Here is a 20,708-nt window from a genome sequence, read left to right as displayed (position 1 = left end):
AACATGTGTGTATTTTCCATCGGGGCCAATGGCCAGAGGCCATGCTCGTTCTTGTCCGCCTCTCCCTAATCCAGGGAGGTCAACTGTAGGACCCTGGCTACTTTCCTGATCGAGATCAGTTAACTGAACGCAGACCAGGGGTTAAGCCTGGGACCTCCTTGATCTGCGTTGATATGCAACCCATTTAATCACTGAGCCACTTTTCTTTTTGTTTATTAATCTGTCATTTAAAATGTTTAAATATTCCTGACATCCAGAGTCAGAGAACTGTGCTTCTGTAAATACTCAATCTTCTGGAAAGTGTCATAATAACAATGTTCCCAAGTCTGCTCAAGATGGTTATTATTAAGAGTGCTATAGCTGGGGTCATGTTATACAGAGGGATTTTATCTATTATAGAGGGAACCAGAAATAATTCTCATTAGTTTAAAGGTATGAGAGCAGTGATATGGTAAGGGGCAGGAGGGGGTGAGAGTTGCCAATGCTGAGGTGTGGAAACCTTTTCCTCTTTTATTAACCAGTGTCGGCACCAGCAAACCCCAGTCAGGTACAGCACAGATTGGATGCAGAGTAAAGCTCCATCTACATCAACAACTTGCCTTAATCACAATCTAAGAAGAACACCCTTCCCACCGCACCAGTATAATTTTTTCAATTTCTACATCAGCGCTTTTGGGCTTTGAACTGGGTTGAGACTGTTCAAACTCATGGGGCTCGATTTTACCGGCGGGTTTCCTGTGCGTTTCCAGCGGGGGGGGGGGGGGGGGGCCCCGAAAATCCCGATATCCAGGCACGTGACCGGATCGCGCCACGATCCCGCCCACTTCCGGGTTCCCCGATGACGTGCGGGGGTGCGTGCGTAGCCCCCGCTGGTGGGAATCCCGCAGGCAATTAAAGCCAGCGGGATGCCACTTGAGTGTATTTATTTCGCTTGTTCAGGTCATTAACTGACCTGATTAAGGGACTGTGTGTGATTTTGGAGAAACATGGGACTGTTTCACACACTGGGGGAAACAGTCCTAGTTGAACTGGACGTGTTGCAGCCGTCAGCCTGTGGCAGCTGCAAAGGTCCATTTGACAGGTGGGGGGGGGCGGTGGGAGACCCTCACCCATTGTAGGAGGCCGCTCTATCACTTGGGACAAAGTGTGGCCTCCACCACCCCCCTCCTGACGGTCAAAGTCACCAACCTGCACACTCACCCCGGGGTCCGGAGACATGTGCCCCTCAGATATACATATTGCGGATGGGGGCCATCGTAGCTGCAGTCATGACCCCCTCGGAGGGCGAACAGCATCACCAGCCTCGCCATCCACGCCGTCCACCTCTGACACGTGGAGCTCCACAACAGAGTGCTGTGACACATCCACCTGTACAGCAGGAGGGAGGGCTACCGCAGAGAGAGACGCGTCGCAGAGGGCACTACCCTCGCCACAGGGTCCACAGACTGAGGCGCAGCTCCCCGGACCTCTCCGAGCAGCAGTGCACACGGAGGCGCAGATTCACTCGACATGTAGTCGTGGACATCTGCAGTCTCTTTCATGCCGAGCTGCTCCTGGCTGGCCCGAGCACCATCTGCTTACCTGTCGCTGCCAAAGTCACCACTGCCCCCCACAACTTCTCCTCCGCATCCTTCCAGGGTGCAGCCGGGTACACCGCCGATGTCTCTCAGTCGTCTGCGCGGAAGAGCCCTGCAAATATACCTGCACCTACTCTGCAGTGACACAATGGGTGGCATCAGTGGTGGGTCCTCATAGTGATACCCAGGAGCGGGCATTATTGCACAAAACAGACAGGATTCGCAGAGACATGGCAGTGGTGGTGCCAATATAATGTGTGATGTGAGTTGTTCTGAAATTCAATATAGGTAACACCCATGACAAACCCTCAAACACCTTTGTGCATCCCCTTCATGCTCACGACACGTTTGCCTTACGCTGCCTACTGCACATATGTGATGCATGCCCTGTGGCTGCAGCACAGGTGGTGGTAGGTTAAGTGAGGCTGGCCGTGAGGGAGATGCACGAGAGGGTGCGTATGGGATAGAGCCATGAGATTATATGAGGATTGGGTTGCGTGTTAGTGGCGGGGTGAGTACTCGCGAGGTGAATAGGTGCAGGTAAGATGAGGATGGGGTTTGAGTGGGTATGAGGGGTGATGTGACAGAGTGGTGTTGGCGGTGCCGAAGGAGATGTGGGGTGGGGGCAGTGTTGTGGCAGACGGAGTGTAGGGGAAAGACTATGTGTTCTCACTGTGGCTGACCTACTGCAGTCATTGGAGCGCCTCCTGCACTGTATGCAGGTGGGCGATATGTTGGTGGTGCAGGTGACCTCCTCTGCCACCTCGAGCCAGGCCTTCTTGGTGGCAGAGGCAGGCCGCTTCCTCCCGCCCGCCGGGTGGAAGATCTCTGTCCTCCCCCTCCTCCTCACCCCATCTGGTGATACCTGGAGTGAGGCATCATTAAACTGGGAGCAGCCTTCCCCCTGGGCTGCTCCATGCTGTAATGTGTTCTATTGGTTGCAGCATCTGTCAGTGGAGGACTGCCCCTTTAACTAGAGAGCCTCCAGCTGACAGATCGTACTGCGCATGCGCAGCCCGCCCGACGCGCAGACCAGCAGCGCGGAGCCCGGAGGAGCAGGTAATTGGATCCAATTAGTGGATTGCCTGCTACGATCGCGTGGGCAACCCACTAATTTCACCGAGCGTGTTGACCACGCTCCCGAAACCCAACCCGCCGGAAACCCGCAGGCCTGGTAAAATCGGGCCCATGGGATCTATTTGTATCTGTTAGTTCAAAGGTCATTCCTGCTACTTTGAGTGTCAGAGGTCGCTCTTCACTGCTACTTTTTTCGTTGTAAATTATATTAGAATTTAGTTTTTGTCACATTACTGTAGTTAATGTCAACATTACACACTGTTAGAAGGAGAAACAGAAAATTTGATGCAGTGCTCAAAAAAGGCTAGCCAGTAGCAAGGCAGGAAGTGGTCACATGATGGAGGGTTTCTGGATATGGAAACCTAAAGGCAGAAGTCTGGTGAGTGAGAAGTGATTTGAGAGGGGAAATTTTGTCAGTGAATGTTATAGTTCACATTGTTATTGTAATGTTTCTACTTTGCATTTTGAATAAGTATTTAAATGATAATTTAATGGTACATTCCCTGGATTAAGCATAGAGAGAGACTTTCATTCCATTATCTTGGACTGCATTCAAAGCAGGTCTCAGAAATGAGAAGACACTGTACTACATCTCCTTGAAAACACTAAAGTGCTAATCAATTTTATATGTAGGTTTAGCTCAGTAGCCCATTAATATAAATCAACAAAAGACTTTTCTGTTAAAATGAGATTCCTCAGTAATTTGACAGGATCTTCAGTCTTTCACTGGTTTGTTAGCTTGGTTCAGTTGGCAGTATTCTTACATAGAATGTACAGCACAGAAACAGGTCATTTGGCCCAACTGGTCTATGCCGATGTTCATGCTCTACATGAGCCTCCTCCCACTCTATTTACTTCATCTCACCCTATCGACATATGCTTCTAGTCCTTTCTCCCTCATGTACTTATCTAGCTTCCCCTTAAGTTCATCTACGCTATTTGCCTCAACCATTCCATGTGGTAGCGAGTTCCACATTCTCACCACTCTCAGAGTAAAGACATTTCTCCTGAATTCCTTATTGGATGTATTAGTGATTATCTTATACTTATGTTGCTTAATTTTGGTCTTCCCCCCCACAACTGGAAATATCTTCTCTACATCTAACCTATCGAACCCCTTCGTAATTTTAAAGATCTCTATAAGGCCATCTCTCAGCCTTCTCTTTTCTGCAGAAAAGAGCCTCAGCCTGTTCAGTCTTTCCTGATAGTTGTACCATCCCAGTTCTGGTATCATCCTTGTGAATCTTTATTCTTGCTTCTGAGTTGGAAGATTGTGGGTTCAAGGCCCACTCCAGGACTTGAGCACATAACCTAGGCAGACTGAAGGAGTGCTGCATTGTTGGAATTGCTATCCTTCAGATCAGATGTTAAACTGAATCCCCATCTGCCTGGTCTGATGGTTCAAATAGAACTTAAAAGATCTCGTGTCACTGTTTGAAGAAGAGTAGGAAGTTTTCTTGAGGGTCCTGGCCAATATTCCTCCTTCAATCAAGACCATCAAAACAACAGTCACTGCACTTCAGAGTAATTCATTGTATGTGAAGTCCTTTGAGATATTTCAGTGAGATGTGATAAAGTTTGATATAAATGCAAGCCTCTTTTTTTAATAAAACAGAAGCAGTGCATTTGTTTTGTCACTGAACCTAGACCAACTCGTACTGTGAGGGTAGGTAAATATTGAGCCATACTGCAAGATTAGGTAGCACTGACAAAGTAACAGTGCCTCAGACGTCCTCCTTTATCAGAAACATAATTAACGATCAAACAAAATAAGCAGAAGCCCCAAATACGCAAGCAAGTATAGTGTTTAAGAGCTAGTAGGTGCATTTCTGCAAAGTCACGGTTAATGATTCATATGGGTGATAGCTGGATCTACCTGGTAGCTACAACAGAAGTAATTTAGGATCCAAGCTCAGGTTTCATAGTTTTGGCTGTACATCACACTCAGGCTTTCACTGAGAAGAATGAGTTAAACTAACATTGACAGAGTTTGTCCAGCAAAAGAAGGAAATACCTGTCCTATCCTGTACCATTTAAGTGAATCACCTGTAAACCTAGCACTTAGCAGCTGTTGTTTAAAGGGGACATGTGTACAGGCACCCACTCATTTCATATATGTTCCAATAGCAAAGCATCTGATTTATAGGAACAGAGTGCACTGGCCTCAGTGTATTACAGATTGTAATTCCTCGCCATTACTTCAACTGATAGGAACCTGTTTGAATTGCTGGACCCTCACAGAGTCAGTTGGGGAGCCCTGTTATCCAGGTTGTTGTCCCTGTCCATAACTGGGGCATGATGAACGATGGAAAGTTGGTGAAATGGGGAACTAAACATTTGTTTTAGAACACCCCCAAAAACCTGGGTGAGGAATTCTTGGTTAGTCCTGGAACATTCTTTGACATCCATAGAGCGACGAGTTCCACCTCCTTTAAGCAATCTGCAGTTATTGGCCTAATGATGACAGTCACTGCATTCCAAAAAAGTAATTCATTGCGTGAAACACTGAGATGTTTGGATGACGTGATAAGTGGCTATATAAATGCAAGTAATTCTTTTTTTATGAAGTACACTATAATGTGGTACTCACTAACATTACAAAGAATTTACAGCACAGAGACAGGACATTCGGCCCAACTGGTCTATGCCGGTGTTTATGCTCCACATGAGCCTTCTCCCACTCAACTTCATCTCATCCTATCAGTGTAGCCTTCTATTTCTTTCTCTCTCATGTACTTATCTAGCTTCCCCTTAAATGTGTCGCGGGCTACAATTTTGAGCAGGAACTTTTTAGGACTGCTTCCACAGGCCTAAAGAAACTTTGTGTACTTGTATCAATTTATTTATGTAATGGTGTCCGTCACACTTTTAATGCATTTGCATTTCTTGTGGATTGTACTCTCTATTTGGGTATTGCAGAGGCAATCATAGTCATAATATGCCCCCTACCCTCAACACTACCTGTAGCCCACCTCCCTCTCCTCTACAGTCCTCAGTACACCTGCCACCCCCTGCGCCTCAGTTATTAAGTGGCCAGCCCTGAGATGTTGCTGGAGCTGGAAGAGAAGAAGGGAAAGAAAAAGAAAAGTAATTTTTTTAAAAGAGATAAGGTTTTGAACAAAAAAATCTTTCAAAGATCCACTAGCTTTTTTTTTCCCAAAAAAAGAGAAAGAACAGCAGTCATTTCAACATTTTTTTTCCTCCTGATCTGGAGCTAGAAATTTACAAGCACCTTCTAATCTGTGTACCTCCCTCATCAAACAGCAATGAAACTCTGACTGTGTTTACTTAACAGCAAATGAGACTTTCTGACCTTAAAGTGACAGGCCTGCTTGAACACAGATCCACTTTAGCAGCAGAATATCACACTGTGCATCTCGTGGTATGACGCTGCTGTTAATATAAACCAATCGTTTATACAACGGATTGTAAGCAATCCCACAAGTTTTTTTTAAACAAAACAAAAACGCTTTTGTTTCTCTTTCTGTCCTTTGCTCTAAATTCCAGCTACAGTAACGTCACAGGGGTGGTCACTTATGAATTGAGGCCCAGAGGCATATGGAGTGGCAGGGCTGCAGGTGAGAGGGATGTGGGCCGCAGGAGGTGTCGGGGGTTATATTATAGAGTAACACTCCCACATTACAACAGTGACTACACTTCAAAAAAGTACTTCATTGGTTGCAAAGCGCACCGGTCGTCCTGAGGTCGTGAAAGGCACCATTCAAATGCAAGTTCTTTTCTTTTAAAACACTGACACAGAAACATCCAACTGGGAGCACAATCCACAAGAAGTGCAAATTGATTAAAAGGTTTTTAACGAGCGTAATGAAATAAGGAGAAATTCACTTTTAATCTACTTTGGTGTCATTCTGTAATGAGCTCCACAGCCACGGGTTGAGAAAAAGCTGTTAGAAATGGCAAAGAGAGAACAGGGCTCACTGTGACCTTTAGCTTCCTGCCTTGAATTACTGAATAAATGCAGTGTGTTACGATGGGTTATGAAGTAGGAATCCACCGGCTGTGCCAGGGTGAGCTTCCCTGAATTTATACTAATCTGCAAGCAGATAATGAAGTAACTAAACTTAATGAGGATTGAATGGTCTTGGAGGAATCCAATTGAGTTTTTTATACCACCTTTGGAAGTGAAGTGCTTTATTAATGAGGAAACACAGTAATGAACTACTGTACTAACCAATAGACAAGCCTGAAACTAATTGTTTAACTATTGTTGTTCTTCAATGCCTGGTCTCCTAGCAACTGTCTCACTGTGAAGATTTTATCACCCAGAAAACAAAATGGAATTAAAGGCAGGTAATAGTGTACTCTACACCTGAGAATCCCCGACTGGGTATTTAGGAGAAGACGACAGGTGGTAACTGTTCCTTAGAGTATTGTGTGATGGGTTATGATCCCAAGCTAGCTTCCACTTTTTATTTCCTTCTCCGATTTTCTCCCCCGCCCTGCCCCGCCCATGATGGGGTACGTTCTCAGCTCTATGGTATGTTGTCCAAGTTGCTGCCCTGCTTACACATGAAAGTCTGGACAGTGAGTGCTGGTGGGTTGTTGGAGCATTGGGAGATGGGGAACGTTGCAATCATTCCCTGTCTTCACCCAACATCCATGCCACACACGCATTCACTTTCCAGCAGGAATCCCTGGATGGCGATCGGAAGCGACGAGCTCTGGCTTATGTTATTTTTTTTTCCTCTCTGCCAGCCCCAGCTCACTGAGGCCAAATGTAGCAGTCCCAGAGATCAGAGTTCAGATCTGGGAGCTTCTTGGTCTATATGGCTCAGTACCATACCATTTGGTGCATTTAGCCACTTGCTCTGGATTTCCACTATCTCATAATATCCGTCTTCCACCTATTATCATTTGGAGAAAAAAGTGACTCTGTGGATAATAAGAGTCTAAATGGGGTAGAGGAGCAAAGGGTACAGATACACAAACCAGTAAAAGTAGCGACGCAGGTTAATAAGGCCTTAAAAAAAGGAAACCAAGCATTGCTTTGGTTACAACACTTGGAGTCGAACCATAGAACCATAGAAAAGAACAGCACAGAAGGAGGCCTTTCGGCCCATCGTGTCCGTGTCGGCTCGAAGAACAACCAGGCGCCCATTCTAATCCCACCTTCCAGCACCCGGTCCATAGCCCTGCAGCTTACAGCACTTTAGGTGCAGGTTCAGGTACTTTTGAAAAGAGTTTAGGGGCCCTGCCTCTACCACCAATTCGGGCAGCAAATTCCGTACACACACCACCCTCTGGGTAAAAAAGTTTTTCCTCATATCCCTTCTAATCCTTCAGCTTAAATCTATGTCCTCTAGTTCTTGAACTCTCCACTAGGGGAAACAGGTATTTCCTGTCTACTCTATCTAGGCCCCTCATAATATTGTACACCTCAATCAAGTCTCCCCTCAGCCTCCTCTGCTCCAAGGAAAACAACCCCAGCCTATCCAATCTCTCCTCATAGCTGCAATTTTCAAGCCCTGGCAACATAACTTGGTGTTGTAAAATTGTTTACAATTGTCAACCCCAGTCCATCACCGGCATCTCCACAACATTCTTGTAAATCTTCTCTGTACTCTTTCCAGAGCAATTACGTCCTTCCTGTAATGTAGTGACCAGAACTGTGCACAATACTCCAAATGTGGCCTTACCAGCGTTTTATACAGTTCCATCATTACATCCCTGCTTTTGTATTCTATACCTCGGCTAATAATGGAGAGCATTCCATATGCCTTCTTCACAACCTTATCTACCTGTACTGCCACTTTATTTTAAATTCACAAGCTTTCGGAGGCTACCTCCTTCCTCAGGTGAACAATGTTCACCTGAGGAAGGAGGTAGCCTCCGAAAGCTTGTGAATTTAAAATAAAATTGCTGGACTATAACTTGGTGTTGTAAAATTGTTTACAATTGTCAACCCCAGTCCATCACCGGCATCTCCACATCATGTACTGCCACCTTCAGGGACCTGTGCACATGCACTCCAAGGTCTCTCACTTCCTCTACCCCTCTCAATATATTCCCGTTTACTGCGTATTCCCTTTTATTGTTTGCCCTCCCTAAATGCATTACCTCACACTTCTCCGGGTTGAACTCCATTTGCCACTTTTTCACCCACTCCACCAACTCGTTGCTATCTTCTTGGAGTCCACAGCTATCCTCTTCATTATCAACTACACAGCTAATTTTTGTGTCGTCTGCAAATTTGCCAATCATGCCCCCTACGTTCAAGTCCAAATCATTAATATATACCACAAACAGCAAGGGAACCAACACTGAGCCCTGTGGCACACCACTGGACACGGATTTCCATTCGCAAAGACATCCATCGACTTTTACCCTTTGTTTCCTGTTACTGAGCCAATTTTGGATCCAATTCGCCACATTTCCCTGTATCCCATGGGCTTTTACCTTTCTGACCAGTCTGCCATGTGGAACCTTGTCAAATGCCTTACTAAAATCCATGTAGACAACATCCACCGCACTACCCTCATCAATCCTCCTTGTCACTTCCTCAAAGAATTCAATCAGATTTGTAAGGCATAACTTTCCCTGAACAAATCCATGCTGACTATCCCTGATTAAACCATGCCTTTCCAAGTGACAGTTTATCCTATCTCTCAGTATTGATTCTAATAGTTTTCCCATCACCGAGGTAAGACTGACCGGCCTATAATTGTTCGGCCTTTCCCTCATACCCTTTTAAACAATGGTACTACGTCCTCCGGTACCTCCCCTGTATCTAGTGAGGATTGGAAAATGATCCTCAGAGCATCTGCTATTTCCTCCCTGGCTTTCTTCAATAGCATAGGAAACAATCCATCCGGCCCTGGTGACTTATCAACTTTCAAGGATTCCAGTCCCTCTAGTACTTCCTCTCTCGTAATGTTTACCTTATCCAATTATTTCACACCTCTCCTCTTTAACTACTATGTCCGGATCATCCCTTTCCTTTGTGAATACGGAGACAAAATATTCATTTAAAACCCTACTCACATCCTCTGCTTCTACACACAAGTTACCCTTATCATCCCTGATAGGTCCCACCTTTTCCTTAGCTATCCTTTTGTTCTTAATGTACTGATAAAACACCTTTGGGTTTTCTTTAATCTTGCTAATATTTTTTCATGCCCTCTCTTTGCTTTCCTTATTTCCGTTTTTACGTCATTCCTGTACTTTCTATACTCCTCTAGGCTTTCTGCAGTATTTAGTTTTCTGTGACAGTCATAAGCTTTCTTTTTCTGCTTTATCTTGTCTCGTATACTTCCAGACAACCAGGGGGCTCTAAATTTGGCAGTGCCACCCTTTTTTCTTTGAGGGGACGTGTCTGCATTGTAACCATAGAATTTCACTTTTTGGTGCCTCCCACTGGCTTGCCACTGATTTCTCCTCAAGTAGTTATGTCCAGTTCACTTCTGCCAAATCACCTCTTACTTCTGTAAAATTTGCCTTCCCCCAATTTAAAACATTTACTCCTGATTTAACTTTGTCCTTTTCCATAATAATGCTAAAACTAACTGAATTGTGGTCACTATCCCCAATATGGTCACCCACTGTCACTTCACCCACTTGCCCATCTTCATTTCCCAGGACTAAATCTAGAATTGCATCCCCTCTTGTTGGGCTTGTCGCGTACTGGCTAAAAAAGTTCTCCTGGACACCGATCAAGAATTTTGCATCCTCTGTGCCCCTCGCACTGTTTGAATCCCAGTTGATGTTAGGGTAGTTGAAGTCCCCTACTATTATTGCCCTCTTATTTTTGCACTCAGAAATGTGCCTACATATTTGTTCTTCTATCTCCCTTTCGCTATTCGGGGATCTATAGTACACTCCTAGTAGTGTGACTGCCCCTTTTTTATTTCCTAGCTCAACCCATATGGCCTCAATTGATGATCCATTTAGCATATCATCCCTTCTCACAACTGTAATTGATTCTTTAACCAATAATGCTACCCCCACTCCTTTTTTTTATCACCCACTCTATCCTGCCTGAAAACTCTATATCCAGGGATATTAAGCTGCCAATTATCCCCCTCTTTAAGCCAGGTTTCCATTATAGCAATGATATCATGCTGCCATGTGTCTATCTGTGCCCTTAGCTCATCTGCTTTGTTTGTAATACTCCTTGCATTGAAGTATATACCCTTTAACCCCGTCAAATTCCTGTGCTGAACACTATTTAACCTTTGCTTCTTTTGCCTTTCTGAGTTGCTAACTACGTCACTAACTGCTTTTGTACTTCCCGTTTTCTGGTCTGAATTTGTCCTATCTGTACCTGCCCTTTGGTTCCCATCCCCCTGCCATACTAGTTTAAACCCTCCCCAACAGAACTAGCAAATGCCCCCGCGAGGATATTGGTCCCAGTTCTGCTTAGGTGCAACCCGTCCAGCTTGTACAGGTCCCACCTTTCCCAGAATCGGTCCCACTGCCTCAGGAATTTAAACCTCTCCCTCCCATACCATCTCTCAAGCCAGGCATTCATCTGGTCTATTCTCCTATTTCTGCTCTCGCTAGCACGTGGCACTGGGAGTAATCCTGAGATTACTACCTTAGAGGTCCTGCTTTTTAATTTATTTCCTAACTCCCTATATTCTGCTTGCAGGACCTCATCCCTTTTTTTTACCGATGTCGTTGGTACCGATATGGACCACAACCTCTGGCTGTTCACCCTCCCCCTTCAGAATGTCCTGCAGCCGCTCCGTGACATCCTTGACCCTAGCACCAGGGAGGCAACATACCATCCTGGAGTCAGGTCTGCGGCCGCAGAAATGCCTGTCTGTTCCCCTTACGATGGAATCCCCTATCCCTATTGCTCTCCCATTCTTTTTCCTCCCCTCCTGTGCAGCTGAGTCACTCGTGGTGCCACGGTCTTGTCTCTTGCTGTGCCCAGTTCTGATCTCCATATTATAAAACAGATTTAGAGGCACTGGAGAAGGTGCAAAAAAGATTCACAAGGATGATAACAGAACTGAGAGGATATACTTATCAGGAAAGGCTGATCAGGCTGGGGTCTCTTTTCTCTAGAAAAGAGAAGGCTGAGGGACGATCTGATAGAGGTCTTTAAGATTATGAAAGGGTTTGATAGGGTAGACGCAGAGAAAATGTTTCCACTTGTGGGTGAGTCCAAAACTAGATGTCATAAATATAAGATAGTCACTAATAAATCCAATAGGGAATTCAGGGGAAACTTCATTACCCGAGAGTGGTAAGCATGTGGAATGTGCTACCACAAGGAATAGTTGAGGTGAATAGCATAGATGCATTTAAGGAGAAGCTAGATAAACACATGAGGGAGAAAGGAATAGAAGGATATGCTGATAGGGTTAGATGAAGAGGGGTGGGAGGAAGCTCGTGTGAAGCATAAACGCTGGTACAGACCAGTTGGGCCGAATGGCCTGTTTCTGTCCTGAAGGCTCTATGTGTAGCCATGTTTAGAGATGAAATTTTAAACAAGGCAGAACAGTATTAGTCTGCAGTGGCTGTACTAATTCTACCAACTCCCACTGACTTGTTCGATGACACTGTAACCCACTCCTGGTTTTAAAAAAATCGTCACAACACTACTGATAATCAAGACGCTGTTTTGCTGGTGTGTGCCATATGTGTCAATCAGCAGAATCGATCACCTCAAAAAGAGGAATTTCCAAGTCGGTATTCTGTTGATCTGCAGATTTCAGTTCTCTACTTCCTACCCCAATGGTGATGGATATTCATGTATTTTTAAGTCACCATCTTATGGTACCGTCATTTTACTGCCCTCTGAGGTGGCATTATTGGTGCCATCAAGCTGCCATTGATAAAGAGTCACAGTAATGCTGATTTTTCTGTCCACACTTGTTCCACAGAAACACAACAATCCTACGCAGCTGCTAACAATGATAGGATTAAAATACAACACAGTGATGGGATGTGATGCTAATACCAAAAGCGACGTGAAGGGAATAAAATTGAGCCTTTGGCACTTGGAGGAGACTCGAGGAGAAATAGAAAATATACTATGAAGATCCATGGGCTCTGATTCCCTATCCCGAGACTGGGGAGAACCTTATAACTTACGAGCGATAAGTCAAAGGCAATGGTCGGATATAAATCATATCTCCTGGGTCTGCCCAGCTAATCCTGCTTAGGCCATTCATTCAAAATTGATCTGCTAAAGAATTAGGTAGAGATTTAAAAAGTGGATTTAATAGTGGAGAATATTCCTTAGTGGTTTGGTGTCAGGGGAGCTGGAGACATCTGAGGCTAGATTCTCGCCCATTGGCTATTCATGAAAAATCTGAAGTGGCAGTTGAGTTATTGTGAGTGGGTACAGCATTTAGACAGTCTGCTCAAATAAATCGTAAAGAGATGGGAGGAATAATTCCAGTAATTGAATGTGATAGCTATATGAACATAACTATCCTATGTGGAGTTGCTAATGGTGACAGGATTAAAATGCGACGCTGTGCTGGAATGATGCTTTCTGTCTGTCACATCCTACATCTAGGGTTTCCAACCCTCCAGTATTGCCCTGGAGTCTCCAGGACACTGCTGCGAGCAAACCCAGGAGAAAAACCATAAGGGCATTAAAAAAAATTGTTTTTTTAAACAATTTTTCTTTGAACACTTTCGTTCACTAATTATAAGAATATTGGGCATGGGAAAAACTGCTGTTTGACTGACAGTCAAGAATTATCCAATCGGGTAATGATGAGTCCATTCACTTTCCGATTGGTGTAGGAAGGCTGTGCACCGTGAGGTTGGACATGTCGGGCGACCAATGGCGAGTGTGTGGGGGAGGGGCGGTTGGAGGCAGGAGGTCATGTGATGAAACCTCCAGGAATATGTCCAACCAGAGTTGGCAACCCTACCTACATCACAACCTGAACCAAACCCAGTTCAAATTGGAAAGAAGCTAGTCCTATAGGGATTGGTTGGGCCGAATGGTCTGTTTCCGTGTTGCGACTTCTATGTATGAGTATGAAAAATATTTTGTGCAGATGTCGCTCTTGGAGCATAACATGGGCACAGCAGTCCTCTGCATCACAACTGAGCCCAATCCTGTCATCAGCCCATTCCACATATGTGGAATTTTCCACCAAGGGTCACTGAATAGTGGTCAAGAACGGGAACACTGACTAATTTCCCCCACTCCCCCCCCCCCCCCCCCCCCCACCCAGCCGCATTGTGTAGCTCACCTGCGGTGAGGCCAATTGTCTCACACCTGTCACCACCCAGCTCGAACTTCTGCTCCTTGTGCTTTATTAATGGTGGCGGAGCTGGTGGAAGGAGGAGACCTTTCCTGGTGGTGTCTAAGAATTACCAGAGAATAGCGTGAATGGTACACATCAGATTTTGCGAGCGTATTCCCCAAAGGATTGGCTTCTTTTCATCTTAAACAGGGTTTGATCTAAGGTCGTACTATAGGGGGTATGATGGACAGAAAGCATTATCGCTTTGGGTGGGGGGAGTTTGTATGTATTATGACAACCTCATTAATGTCCTAAGTCAGCTCTAGTTACCTATAAGTACTTATTGAACATGATGATTCATGTTTTCAGTTTGGTCAGCGGGGTGCCTGACATTTATGTGAACCCATTACCCTGCTTAAGAGTCTCCAAACCAAACTACTGTGAAATCCACAGACAGAGCTTCTGTTTGCCCAATATGGAATGCACACTTTCTCCACATAAGGTAACACCCAATCTACCTAATTCTAGAATTTAACCAGCTAATGCTGCGCCACTTACCAGCACAGAGCACTGGTAAACTTTCCGTTGCTTGTCCAGCTAGGGGCATCCTACTCGTCGGGGCATTGGCTTGCAGGATTATGTGGAGCTGAGTGGGAAGAATTCCAGCACCAGTGATGGGCCTTCTTCTCCAGGCCCCATTAATGAAAGGAGAAAAGAATGAATTTGAATTTATGTGGTGCAATTCACAGCCAATGAATTGCTTTTGATGTATATTCACTGTTGTAATGTTGGCAAACACAGCAACCAATGTGCACAGAGCAAGCTCCCACAAACAGCAATGAGAAAATGACCAGATCATGTGCTTTGGTGGCATTGGTGGTCCTTTACATCCACCTGAGAGGGAAGACAGAGCCTTGGTTTAACGTCTCATCTGAAAGACAGCACTTCTGACAATGCAGCACACCCTCAGTACTGTACTGAAGTGCCAGCCTAGACTACTTGTTCAGGTCTTCAACCCACAACCTTCAGAGTCAGAGACTAAAGTGTTGCCACAGAGCCAAGGTTGGCACCTAATGAGTCACGTTAGCTGGTCAATCATCAACAGTGCCCCGGAGTACTTTGGACTTCCCTGACCCGGGAATAGGATTACCAAGTTTGCCACAGATGTCTACTTCAGTTCTCACTTTCATCAGAAGGCTTGTTATCTTTGGAATGTCTCAATGGGATCCCACTTACGATGGTTCTTGTGTTGCTGTGACTAATTTTGAACAATGGACCTAATGAGTTGGATAGATTTATTGGAGTATCCTTTGGGGTCATGGAGACATTTTGAGGTGGAGTGTATGAAAGGGTGGATTATACATGGTGTGTTGAAGAGAGCATGATGGGCCAAATGGCCTTTTCTCATTCTGTGCTTTCTGTCACCTTTTGAAAGGTTCTTTTAGAAGTCACTTTAACTGCAGGATGTGTACATTTTCATGTATTGGATAATTGAATATAAGATTTGTTTGTGAAAGCAGGCCCATGTGTTAAGATTAAATGGCTAATCAATGGCTCAGCCTCTGAGGAATAAGCCAGCATATGATATAATGAAAACATGTAAACTGGTGTTGGGACAGTAAGTGAATCCAGTTAATGAGCAATTAATGAGGTTGACAACATTGAGGTTCCACTGGAAGAAGTTTATTACTAAGAACAAAATTGTAATCTATCAAAAGAAAATGAATGATGAGACTGCAGCAGGATAGATTGCGCAGTGTCACAAAAGGTTACTCTCACTGTGTGCTATTGCAATTTCCCTTTCTTGCCTGCTTTTGCCGAACATAATTTAAAGACTTTGCTTTTTTTTTTGTTTGGATCAGGGATTTTGAGGAGGAGAGTGGGACATCTGAGCTTTACCATAGAGATAGGATATATGGTTTGCATCAGTGAGCCCCTGAGTATTAGGTCCCTTTCCCAGATGTGACACTGTCGGGAGCTGCTGAGCTGAGGTCACACACATCCTTATAGGGGGGAATTGAAATTAGAGGGGAAGTCACCCCAATCTGCTTTTGTGAAGATTCTAGCAGTGAACTATACAATGACATTGGTACAAGGCTAAAAGCGGAATGTCTGCCTGTAGCCTTAGTTAAGATATTGCAAGCAACAAGAAAACTAAGACATGGCGAGAAGAGAATGGAACATCTTTAATTGGGTTAAAAATTGGCAATTTTTTTTTGTTCCCATTTTCTGTCCTTGCACGTTGTCCACCAGAATGCACTCCCAACCAGGAGAATCTGTTAAGTGCATGAAACAATGGCAGATTAAATTTATTATAGGCAAGTGTAAAGTACTGCAAATAGGAAGAAAAAAATTAGGTGATGTAAATTGTTACATGTTTGGATTTGCTGTAGATGGCCTTCTGGGGTTCATCGGTGTCAGTCATTCCCGTAAATGGTCTGAGTGTCTTACTTTTGAGGGAGTTGATTCACACTGGCCTAAATCTATTTGTTTGATACCGCAATCCAAAGACATACAATGGCATCTCCTTGTGATCTGGACTGGATATTTATGTTTTTCACACAAGTGCATCTTCAGTCTCTCCAAAAGCAAACCAAATAAACACTTGGTGAGGTGAGGAATGATACAAATCATTAAGTTGCTTTATATCACAGTAGAGTGAACATACAGATCACCAGTTATGATTGGACTCACTTCATTCAATCTGTACAGTTTACCTACACATAATACAAGTTTTTTTTTAAATGGCGCACTACCCCACATCAGTGGGTCATCTTACATGAAGTATACAAGATGGCTTCTAACTATCCTCTAGCATTTCCCAGCTCTTTGCCTCAGTGAAAGCCCTCGCAGCCTTCCTGGTTCAAAAAGCCTCTCTCTTTTTATTTCTCTCTTTACAGACAGACCGGGATCAAATGATTTTCCAACGTAATGGGCAATAGTTTTTTGATCACCTTAACATGTTAACAAATTGGTTATTGTTTATTCTCTGGGGACAACAATTTTTACTTTGCCTACTATCCACCTTTCAACTGGGTGCCTTTTTTTGTTTAGGAAACTTGTGAGAATGCACTTTGCTTAAAAAAAAATTAAAGGTAACTCTTACTTTCAAATTCTTTCTAAGGGAAAGATGGTCAAAAAATCCTGAAATGTGGCATAAGTACTCTACAAATGGTGTCAAGGTAGCTAAAGATGAAATTGAAAGAGATCTGGGGCTTATTAGACTATGTGATCAATATATGCACCCCCTGTGGAGTCCAAACAACAAAGCAAATAGAATGTTGAACTGTATAACCAAGATTCACTTGAATGCTACCAGAAATAAGAGAATATGAAGATTGACTCAAAAGGTTGGGACTTTTTTTCATTGGAACAGAGAGCTAATGGGGGAATCCAATAGAGGTTTATGAAGTTATGATTTTGACAGGGTAAATAGTGAAAGGTTGTTTCCACTGGTTGGCAAATTGGTAACAAGGGGACGTGGACTTGGGATTATTGGTAGAATAACAAAGGAGGATATTTAAATTTTTATTCACACAAGACTTTTTGAGCCTGGAATGCTTTACTACAAGTGACTATTGATGCAGAGACTATAATGTAATTTAAAAGAGAACTGGTACAGCACAGAATGAGGTCATTCGGCCCATTGGGCCTGTGCTGGTACTAACTCTTCAACTAGTGTTGTATCCTTCTACAGTTGGCTTAAGACTCTCAAATCCTAGGCATAGCTCCATGCTTATATATCATTCTAGGAAAAAGACATCATCAAGGTTAAAAAGAATAGGAGAGAAGACCAGACAAAACGAGGAGTGATTAGGTGAGGCCAAGTTTGGCTTTTAAAAGCCTGTAGGGTGAAGGAGAGGCTCATGGTGTAAACAGTTCCACAATCTGAAAAAGATTCAGTTGCTCTTTCTCCCAAGTTCACCAAAGACAAATTGGTAAAGCAGATAAATATCTAATGTAACATGCCATTTTTAATAACATGTCACGCGAATAATGATTGACAGAATTTTACCCAGCGTATTGAATAAGGGCAGATTCTTTGACATTTTAATATTGCCTGAGTTGAAGACATCATTCATGGTGTTGATCCCATCACAACATGGAATGGAAAGCACAAACATTCACTGGTAGATTATCCGATTATAACTGGAAAATAATTACTGTGTCATTTTACTTTGAAGATTTACATTTTTACTGTCTCTTTAAAAAAAAGACCAACCAAACTAGCAGGGATATGATCATAAGACAGCGTTTATTAAAACACAAGCGAGTGAGATTTTCTGCTAAATCCGCTCTTCAGATCCTTGCTAAAGTACAAAAGTGATCCCTGCACTGGGACTCAGCAGCCCGATCAAATAATGGGAACTCAGCATTTCCAGCTCAAGGTCACAGAGAACTCCTGCAACAGCGGGTAGCCAGATAATCGGCCTGACTTCCAAGATTTTGTTGGGCTGGGGGCTAGTAATAATTGGAATTTCTTTAGTTATGGGTTACTGAAAAGGAATGAAGGATTTGTAAAATGAGATGCCACAAAAAGCTGGTTTAAAGAAGCCACATTGCTGTACTTGCACGCTGTTCTGCGTGTTGAATGTGATGGGCCTTGTTGTTCCAGTGTTGTGGTACACAGTGACAACTGATACTCCATTTTAGCTTTCTTGATGTTGTGATTATTGTAAGCCTCCATAAATCTGGAATTTAGCTCTTCTGTACTCTGCCCTCTATCTCTTAAGTATTCATTCGGGATGTTACATATTGAAATGAACCTCTTAAAGAGATTGAGTTTCAGTTTTGTATAGGTAGTGTTTGGGTGGATCTTTGATAGCACTCTAGTCTCTGAGTCAGAAGATTATGGGTTCAAGCCCCACGATAGACTTGAGCATGTTATCAAGGCTGACGCTTCAGTACAGTATTGCAGGAGCGCTGTATTGTCAGAAGGTGCATCTTTTGGATGAGATGTTTTAACTAGGTCCTGTCTGTCTGCTTAGATGGATGCAAAAGATCCCAGGACACTATTTGAAGAAAAGCAGGCAGTTCTCCGGGTGTCCTAGCAGTCATTGTTCAAACAACACCACTGTGTTATAAATTGGATAGCCAGGTGGTGAAGGATAGAATACAAGAGCCTGGTCTTCAGTTGCTTCCAAGCCTTTATTCACAGAGATCCACATTACACCCACACCACAGATCAGCTCTCTCATAAATGGATATAAGAGAGTTCCCAATTGATACGCACCACCTGAATACAATTAACACTAATTGATATAAATCACATGGATACAATTAACACACTGGTCATTCATTTAATTTGTCCTTTGTGCAACCTTGCTGTGCACAAATTGGCTGCTGCATTAGCCTCCAAAACAAAAGAGACTTCACTTCAAAAGTAATTCATCGGCTGTGAAGCACTTTGGGACATCTTAAGGATGTGATAGGCACTACATAAATACAATCTCTTTCCCCTTTTCCACCTTCTCATGGTAATCATAAGATAAATACAGATGGAGAGCCTTTTGGCCAATTTTAGCTTAGCCATTCAGAATGAATTTGGATAATTTCAATCCAGTTCTTGGTGAACAAGAGCATTTGGTACAAAACTTTCTCTAATTTGGCAGTAATTGGTAAACTCTCTCAGAGAAATCACTCAGTAACTCCAGTGGAAGGTTCCCATTTGTCCAAAAGAACTCCACAGGCTGATTCCAAGTGTAAGAAAGAACACTTTCAGGATGTCTCAAAGCGCCTTACAGTCAATGAAGTATTTTTGAAGTGTAGTCAGTGTTGTAATGTAGGGAAACGTGGCAGCCAATTTGCACACAGCAAGATCCCACAAAAAGCAATGAGATAAATTACCAGATAATCTGTTTTTAGTGATGTTGGTTGAGGGATAAATATTGGCTAGGACACCAGGAGAACTCCCCTGTTCTTCTTCAAATAGTGCCATGGGATATTTTACATCCACCTGAGACAGCAGACGGGGCCAAAAGATGGCACCTCCAACAGTGCAGCACTCCCTCAGTACTGTACTGCGGTACAGCCTGGATTACGTGCTCAAGCCCTGAAATGAGGCTTGAACCCACGACCTTCAGATTCAGAGGTTAGAGTGCTACCACTGAGCCAAGGCTGACACTCATTGTGTATTCATTTGTGTAAAGACACAGGCATTTCCATCCATCACCTTCGCCAGAGGGACTGAGGTTCTTCTCTACTGAAACCACCACTGAAAGTTTGCCTTGATGTTCCTTCCCAATCACAGCACTTCTCAACGCTTTCGCCCAGTTGGTCATCCACCCGGACAGTGTTGACAGGGAGGAAAGGGCCACGTTTAGTAACAGTTCCTCAGCACCCAGCGTCGTGAGCGTTACCTGACTTGGCTTAAGAGGCAAACCAGTTCCCTAAAAGCTGATTGCTAAAAGATACGTTTGTTGGATGAGATTAAATAAGTTGGGAGGAGGTTCATGTGGAGCAGAAACATCTGCATAGACCTGTTGGGCCGAATGGCCTGTTTCTATGCTGTAAAATTCAATGTCATTCTATGATTACTGAAGAGTTCATTCCACACTTTCATCCAATTCAGAAATGCGAAGATGACGAGACTGCAATGCGTATGCAATAACTTTTTTTTAAAAATTCGTTCATGGGATGTGGGCGTTGCTGGCAAGGCCAGCATTTATTGCCCATCACTAATTGCCCTGGAGGAGGTGATGGTGAGCTGTCTTCTTGAACCATTGCAGTCCGTGTGGTGACGGTTCTCCTACAGTGCTGTTAGGTAGGGAGTTTCAGGATTTTGACCCAGCGACGATGAAGGAACGGCGATATATTTCCAAGTCGGGATGGTGTGTGACTTGGAGGGGAACGTGCAGGTGGTGTTGTTCCCATGTGC

General features: G+C 43.9%; 1 protein-coding gene across 1 annotated transcript in view; it reads right to left on the bottom strand.

Annotated features, from left to right (window-relative positions):
- The window catches only part of ccdc92ba (coiled-coil domain containing 92Ba), a 70,743-nt gene that overhangs the window by 9,487 nt on the left and 40,548 nt on the right, over window positions 1-20,708 (bottom strand). The window lies entirely within an intron of this gene.

Source organism: Heptranchias perlo, chromosome 28 (assembly GCF_035084215.1).
Source record: "Heptranchias perlo isolate sHepPer1 chromosome 28, sHepPer1.hap1, whole genome shotgun sequence".
NCBI lineage: Eukaryota > Metazoa > Chordata > Chondrichthyes > Hexanchiformes > Hexanchidae > Heptranchias > Heptranchias perlo.
The sequence above is the reverse complement of the archived record's forward strand: the minus strand, read 5'-3'. Positions and strand labels throughout refer to the sequence as shown.